Source organism: Chelonia mydas, chromosome 13 (genome assembly GCF_015237465.2).
Source record: "Chelonia mydas isolate rCheMyd1 chromosome 13, rCheMyd1.pri.v2, whole genome shotgun sequence".
In the NCBI taxonomy this organism is placed as follows: domain Eukaryota; kingdom Metazoa; phylum Chordata; order Testudines; family Cheloniidae; genus Chelonia; species Chelonia mydas.
Genome location: NC_051253.2, coordinates 39329625 through 39337277, shown reverse-complemented (window position 1 = coordinate 39337277; position 7653 = coordinate 39329625).

Genomic DNA, 7653 nt, shown 5'->3' with positions numbered 1-7653 from the left:
ACCTTGTGGTTCAAGGACTGGTCTTATTACTCACCTGAGGACCCATAATTTCCATGGAAGATGATCATACTATCGCCCATAATCATCATCATCATCCCGCTATGAGGATGGGAATGACCCTGGGCTCAGAGATTGTGCTGCTTTTTGTTTTGAGTGAGTGAGGTTACCGTTTCCCCACCTCTCTTTCTTTCTTCGTGTCTCTCTTTCTCTGTCTACCTCCATCTGCCCCAACACACATTCCGACTTTCTCTCTCTCAATCTCACCTAACCATCCACCCTTCAAGGCCTCTGTGTTCTGTCATCCTCTCTCCCTAGCTCTTGTAAACACCCATGACAGCCATAAGAAGAACAGATGTGCGTTGGCCACAGGGAATGAACCCACAGCATTCCCAATAAGTTTCATGCCCAGTAAGTTAATTCTTTTTCTCATTTCCTCTTCTAGTGGCCCCAGACAGACGCGAGATCCAGCAGCCAGTCTCTGCAGAAGGTTTGGAGGAAGCCAAATTGAACCTCACTTGCTCTCACGCCTCAGTCAAGACCAATGAACAGATATTTTGGTACTGGCAGTTCCCGAATGGAGGGCCTCAATATATAGCTTCTGGATACCTGGGAATCATTATTAGCCCTGAGCTGGAGCGAGTTTGCATGCTTATGGAGACAGAAAATCCAGCACCCTGGCCCAGAGCAGGGTGAGGCTGGTAGATGGAGCTGTGTATTACTGTGCTCTGAGAGACACAGTGTGACAGCCAGGGGCGGCGTCCCCCCTCCCAACAATAAATATCACATTTTTCTGGACTATGTGTGTACGTGGGGGAAGGGGAGGGGAGAGGAATGTTGGGTGTCATTCCATGTGGGGGAGGGAGAAGAGAGGCTGTGAGGGAAGACAAGAGATTAATAAAACACTGGAGCCAAATGTACCAAGGTCTCGGTACTCCTATTTACCTAAGTGACTGGTGAGATTTGATCCTCTGGAAAAGTCTAAGAATATCCCCTGGAGAGAGATCTATGAAGCACAGTAAAAGATAAAACAATGCAAATAAATAAACAAACCCTTCCCATTACATCTGCAAGGGAGGTATTTTGATATAGACAGATAGATACATTCAGCATTGCAGTTGCGTTGGTTGGAGGTTATTAGGCTGACAAGGTGGATGAGGTAATCTCTTTTATTGGACCTGTGGTGGGGTCGGTCACAGAGACTCCCTTGGGACTGTCACCTGATGTGCTGAATTTACCTTTGAGCCTATTTTCCCTAACAGCTTGTGTCAAGGTTCCTTCCCCACTCTGAACTCTAGGGTACAGATGTGGGGACCTGCATGAAAACCCCCTAAGCTTATTTTTACCAGCTTAGGTTAAAACTTCCCCAAGGTACAAACTATTTTACCTTTTGTCCTTGGACTTTATTGCTGCCACCACCAAGCATCTAACAGATATATAACAGGAAAAGAGCCCGCTTGGAAACATCTTTTCCCCCAAAATCCTCCCCAAACCTTACACCCCCTTTCCTGGGGAAGGCTTGATAAAAATCCTCACCAAGTTGCATAGGTGAGCACAGACCCAAACCCTTGGATCTTAAGAACAATGAAAAAGCAATCAGATTCGTAAAAGAAGAATTTTAATTAAAGAAAAAAAGTAAAAGAATCACCTCTGTAAAATCAGGATGGTAAATACCTTACAGGGTAATCATATTCAAAACATAGAGAATCCATCTAGGCAAAACCTTAAGTTACAAAAAGATACAAAAACAGGAATATACATTCCATTCAGCACAGCTTATTTTCTCAGCCATTTAAACCAAACAGAATCAAAAGCCTATCTAGCTAGATTACTTACTAAGTTCTAAGACTCCATTCCTGTTCTGTTCCTGGCAAAAGCATCACACACACACACAGAACCTTTGTTTCTCCCCCCGCCCCTCCAGCTTTGAAAGTATCTTGTCTCCTCATTGGTCATTTTGGTCAGGTGCCACCAAGGTTATCCTAGCTTCTTAACCCTTTACAGGTGAAAGGGTTTTTCCTCTGGCCAGGAGGGATTTTAAAGGTGTTTACCCTTCCCTTTTTATTTATGACAGCTTGGGACTCCAGAACCCTGCCTTGAGCCAGACATGCCAGACTGCTGCAAACACAGACCCAGGGTCTGAACCACACCCCCAAAGCTGCAGACTTTAACCAAAAACTGCTCAGCAGGTCACCTATCTCCAGCACCCAGACACCCAGCTCCCAATGGGATCCAAACCCCAAATAAATCCATTTTACTCTGTATAAAGCTTACACAGGGTAAACTCATAAATTGCCTGCCCTCTATAACACTGATAGAGAGATATGCACAGCTGTTTGCTCCCCCAGGTATTAATCGCTTACTCTAGGTTAATTAATAAACAAAAATGATTTTATTTAGTATAAAAAGTAGGATTTAAGTGATTTAAAGTAATAAAAGACAGAACAAAGTAAGTCACCAAACAAAATAAGGCAAAAACACGCAAGTCTAAGCCTAATACATTAAGAAACTGTTTACAGGTAAAATCTCACCCTTGGAGATGTTCCAACAAGCTTCTTTCACAGATTAGTGAAAGTCTTCCTTTCCTAGTCTGGGCCCAATCCTTTCCCCTGGTACAGACCTTGTTAGCGCCAGCAGGCATTTTAGGTGAAAAGCAGGGGCTTTCTCATGACTGGCCACCCCTCTTGTTCTGCTCCACCCCCTTTTATAGCTTTGCCACAAGGCAGGAATCCTTTGTCTCTCTGGGTCCCCAACCTTCCTTCTAAATGGAAAAGTACCAGATTTAAGATGGATTCCAGTATTATGTGACATGGTCGCATGTCCTGTGAGATCCCTAGTCTCCATTCTTTCTGGGCTGGCCCCCATGTACCCCGGAAGGTTTGCAAGTAAACAGAGCCATTGACAGGATGCTTGATTCTGAAGCACCCTTAATGGCTTCCACTTAACATGTTGACATCAGTGATACAAGTTTATGTCTTATTCACCTAACGCCAGACATAGAAATAACACACGCCAACAAATGGGATGAACACACTCAGTAGAGCACAAGCTTTGTAATGATCGCTTCCAAGAGACCTTTTGCATAAAGCATATTTCAGTTATATTTACACTCATAAGCATATTTTCATAAAACATTGTGGGGTGCAATGCAGAGGACCAACTTCTGCTGGTGAGAGAGAGACCCACAGAAGTTGGCCCAATAAAAGAGATTACCACACCCACCTTGTCTGGTTAGATTAGATAAAGACAGAGAGAGGGAGAGATGAGAGGTAGATAGATGATAGATATAACACCATCCTCGAATTACAATTGTGAGACACAAATATTACTAGAAAAAAATGACTGTCAAGTTTAGCAAATACTATTCTGCAAAGGAATTTCCCCCTTACAGGGCATATTGAGTATAAATTAATAAAATTTCACTAAACAGCCTGGTAGTTCCTGCCTTTTCCAATTGGTCAGGGAATTTTTAAGGGTATGTCTACTCTATGAAATTAGGTCGAATTTATAGAAGTCGTTTTTTTAGAAATCGCTTTTATATATTTGAGTGTGTGTGCCCCCACAGAAAATGCTCTAAGTGCATTAAGTGCATTAACTCGGCGGAGTGCTTCCACAGTACCGAGGCAAGCATCGACTTCCAGAGCATTGCACTGTGGGTAGCTATCCCACAGTTCCCGCAGTCTCGGATGCCTATTGGAATTCTGGGTTGAGATCCCAATGCCCGATGGGGCTAAAACATTTTTGTGGGTGGTTCTGGGTACATACCATCAGGCCCCCGTTCCCTCCCTCCCTCCGTGAAAGCAGCAGCAGACAACCGTTTCGCACCTTTTTTCTTGAGTTACCTGTGCAGACGCCATACCACGGCAAGCATGGAGCCCGCTCAGGTAACCGTCACCGTATGTCTCCTGGGTGCTGGCAGACGTGGTACTGCATTGCTACACAGCAGCAGCAACCCATTGCCTTGTGGCAGCAGACGGTACAGTAGGACTGGTAGCCATCATCGTCATGTCCGAGGTGCTCCTGGCCAGACATGGGTGCAGGGACTACATTAGAAGTGACTTGACCAGGTCATTCTCTTTAGTCCTGCAGTCAGTCCTATTGAACCATCTTATAGTGAGCAGGCAGGCGATACGGATTGCTAGCAGTCCTATTGTACTATCTTCTGCCGGGCAGGCAAGAGATGAGGATGGCTAGCAGTCCTATTGTACCATCTTCTGCTGAGCAGCCATGAGATGTGGATGGCTTGCAGTCCTTCTGCACCGTCTGCTGCCAGCCAAAGATGTAAAATATAGATGGAGTGGATCAAAAGAAGAAATAGACCAGATTTGTTTTGTACTCATTTGCTCGCCCCCCCGCCCCCCGCTGCATCTAGGGGACTCATTCCTCTAGGTCACACTGCAGTCACTCACAGAGAAGGTGCAGCAAGGTAAATCTAGCCATGTATCAATCAGAGGCCAGACCAACCTGCTTGTTCCAATAAGAACAATTACTTAGGTGCACCATTTCTTATTGGAACCCTCCGTGAAGTCCTGCCTGAAATACTCCTTGATGTAAAGCCACCCCCTTTGCTGATTTTAATTCCCTGTAAGCCAACCCTGTAAGCCATGTCGTCAGTCACCCCTCCCTCCGTCAGAGCAATGGCAGACAATCGTTCCGTGACTTTTTTCTCTGTGGACGCCATACCAAGGCAAGCATGGAGCCCACTCAGCTCACTTTGGCAATTAGGAGCACATTAAACACCACACGCATTATCCAGCAGTATATGCAGCACCAGAACCTGGCAGAGCGATACCGGGTGAGGAGGCAACGTCAGCGCGGTCACGTGAGTGATCAGGACATGGACACAGATTTCTCTGAAAGCATGGGCCCTGCCAATGCATGCATCATGGTGCTAATGGGGCAGGTTCATGTGGTGGAACGCCGACTCTGGGCTCGGGAAACAAGCACAGACTGGTGGGACCGCATAGTGTTGCAGGTCTGGGACGATTCCCAGTGGCTGCGAAACTTTCGCATGCATAAGGGTACTTTCATGGAACTTTGTGACTTGCTTTCCCCTGATCTGAAGCGCATGAATACCAAGATGAGAGCAGCTCTCACAGTTGAGAAGCGAGTGGCGATAGCCCTGTGGAAGCTTGCAATGCCAGACAGCTACAGGTCAGTTGGGAATCAATTTGGAGTGGGCAAATCTACTGTGGGGGCTGCTGTGATGCAAGTAGCCCACGCAATCAAAGATCTGCTGATATCAAGGGTAGTGTCCCTGGGAAATGTGCAGGTCATAGTGGATGGCTTTGCTGCAATGGGATTCCCTAACTGTGGTGGGGCCATAGACGGAACTCATATCCCTATCTTGGCACCAGAGCACCAAGCCGGAAAGTACATAAACCGCAAGGGGTCCTTTTCAATAGTGCTGCAAGCTCTGGTGGATCAAAGGGACGTTTCACCAACATCAACGTGGGATGGCCGGGAACGGTACATGACGCTTGCATCTTCAGGAACTCTGGTCTGTTTCAAAAGCTGCAGGAAGGGACTTTATTCCCAGACCAGAAAACAACTGTTGGGGATGTTGAAATGCCACTAGTTATCCTTGGGGACCCAGCCCACCCCTTAATGCCATGGCTCATGAAGCCGTACACAGGCAGCCTGGACAGTAGTCAGGAGCTGTTCAACTACAGGCTGAGCAAGTGCAGAATGGTGGTAGAATGTGCATTTGGATGTTTAAAAGCGCGCTGGCGTAGTTTACTGACTCGGTTAGACCTCAGCAAAACCAATATTCCCACTGTTATTACTGCTTGCTGTGTGCTCCACAATATCTGTGAGAGTAAGGGGGAGACGTTTATGGCGGGGTGGGAGGTTGAGGCAAATCGCCTGGCTGCTGGTTACACTCAGCCAGACACCAGGGAGGTTAAAAGAGCACAGGAGGGTGCGGTACGCATCAGAGAAGCTTTGAAAACCAGTTTCATGACTGGACAGGCTATGGTGTGAAAGTTCTGTTTGTTTCTCCTTGATGAAACCCCCTCCCATTGGTTCACTCTACTTCCCTGTAAGCTAACCACCCTCCTCTCCTCCCTTCGATCACCACTTGCAGAGGCAATAAAGTCATTGTTGCTTCACATTCATGCATTCTTTATTCATTCATCACACAAATAGGAGGATGACTACCAAGGTAGCCCAGGAGGGGTGGTGGAGGAGGGAAGGAAAGTGCCACACAGCACTTTAAAAGTTTACAACTTTAAAATTTATTGAATGCCAGCCTTCTGTTTTTTGGGCAATCCTCTGTGGTGGAGTGGCTGGTTGGCCGGAGGCCCCCCCACTGCGTTCTTGGGCATATGGGTGAGAAGGCTATGGAACTTGGGGAGGAGGGTGGTTGGTTACACAGGGGCTGTAGTGGCAGTCTGTGCTCCAGCTGCCTTTGCTGCAGCTCACCCATACACTGGAGCATATTGGTTTGATCCTCCAGCAGTCTCAGCATTGAATCCTGCCTCCTCTCATCACGCTGCCGCCACATTTGAGCTTCAGTCCTGTCTTCAGCCCGTCACTTACTCTCTTCAGCCCGCCACCTCTCCTCCCGGTCATCTTGTGCTTTCCTGCACTCTGACATTATTTGCCTCCACGCTTTCATCTGTGCTCTGTCAGTGTGGGAGGACAGCATGAGCTCAGAGAACATTTCATCACGAGTGCATTTTTTTTTCTTTCTAATATTCACTAGCCTCTGGGAAGGAGAAGATCCTGTGATAATTGAAACACATGCAGCTGGTGGAGGAAAAAAGAAGGGACAGCGGTATTTAAAAAGACACATTTTATAAAACAATGGCTACACTCTTTCAGGGTAAACTTGCTGTTAACATTACATACATAGCACATGTGCTTTCATTACAAGGTCTCATTTTGCCTCCCCCCACCGCGTGGCTACCCCCTCAACCCTCCCCCCTCCCCGTGGCTAACAGCGGGGAACATTTCTGTTCAGCCACAGGCAAACAGCCCAGCAGGAACGGGCACCTCTGAGTGTCCCCTGAAGAAAAGCAGCCTATTTCAACTATGTGACCATGAGTGATATCTCACTCTCCTGAGGATAACACAGAGAGATAAAGAATGGATGTTGTTTGAACGCCAGCAAACATACACTGCAATGCTTTGTTCTACAATGATTCCCGAGTACGTGCTACTGGCCTGGAGTGGTAAAGTGTCCTGGAGTGGTAAAGTGGTAAAGTGTCCATGGAGGACGCAATAAGGCTGCCCTCCCCAGAAACCTTTTGCAAAGGCTTTGGGAATACATCCAGGAGAGCCGCGAATGCCAGGGCAAATTAATCCTTTCACATGCTTGCTTTTAAACCATGTATAGTATTTTAAAAGGTACACTCACCGGAGGTCCCTTCTCCACCTGCCAGGCCCAGGAGGCAGCCTTGGGTGGGTTCAGGGGGTACTGGCTCCAGGTCCAGAGTGAGAAACAGTTCCTGGCTGTCACAAAAACCGGTTTCTCCGCTTGCTTGCTCTGACCTATCTACAACCTCCTCCTCATCATCTTCTTCGTCCCCAACACCTGCTTCCATGTTGCCTGCATCTCCATTGAAGGAGTCAAACAACATGGCTGGGGTAGTGGTGGCTGAACCCCCTAAAATGGCATGCAGCTCATCATAGAAGCGGCATGTTTGGGGCTCT